The sequence below is a fragment of the Fragaria vesca genome, linkage group LG3 (genome assembly GCF_000184155.1).
Source record: "Fragaria vesca subsp. vesca linkage group LG3, FraVesHawaii_1.0, whole genome shotgun sequence".
NCBI lineage: Eukaryota > Viridiplantae > Streptophyta > Magnoliopsida > Rosales > Rosaceae > Fragaria > Fragaria vesca.
The window spans coordinates 20,524,578-20,525,372 of record NC_020493.1 but is presented as its reverse complement, the minus strand read 5'-3'; positions in this window follow the sequence as shown (position 1 = coordinate 20,525,372).

Below are 795 nucleotides of genomic sequence, written 5' to 3'. Positions count from 1 at the left end.
GCTCAAATTATAACCATAAGCACATGCATAGTAGTACGTTAACGTACTAGTTCCCACTTCCCATAGTGTTTTCTTGCTCAAATTATAAGCATAAGCACATGCATATTATTGGAACTTAAGTAAGAAATAGAAGTTGATCGAACACTATGGGAAGTTGGGAACTAGTACGTTAACGTACTACTATTTTACAGTTCCATTACTTGAATAGCATCATGTTCGAAATCTAGTGCAACATGATAGTCTCATTGTTATCGTAACTTCCATTTATTACGATTAATTGTCTCACGGTTCTTCATCACTTGATTGTTTCTTTACATAAATAATATATACGACATGTAGTAAAACATGATCAGTAACATCACATCTGATCGCATACAAATACGTTTTAAAATATATGGACCGAATCGGACAAACGGGTTCATGTTTGAGTGAACATAAAACTAAACAAAGCACTATATAAAGTTAGTTTTCAGGCTTTCTTCCAACTTTGATCACTCTATATAATATATATATATATATATATATAGCCCTTCTACTAAGGGATCCCTTTTTTTGACATATATAAGGGATCAAGCATTAGACCAACTTTTCAATCACATATCAACATCTCCACCGTTCAATATTTAGATGTATATATGTATATCATTTCTACAAAATTTCATCCCATTTGGTGATCGTTAAGGCTTCGAACTAACTGAAATCAATTGATGGATCAAATCTGCCAAACCTGAACCGTTCATGCCTATAATTTTAATTCGCAGTTTTGAACACCTTAACGATCACCAATTTGGATGA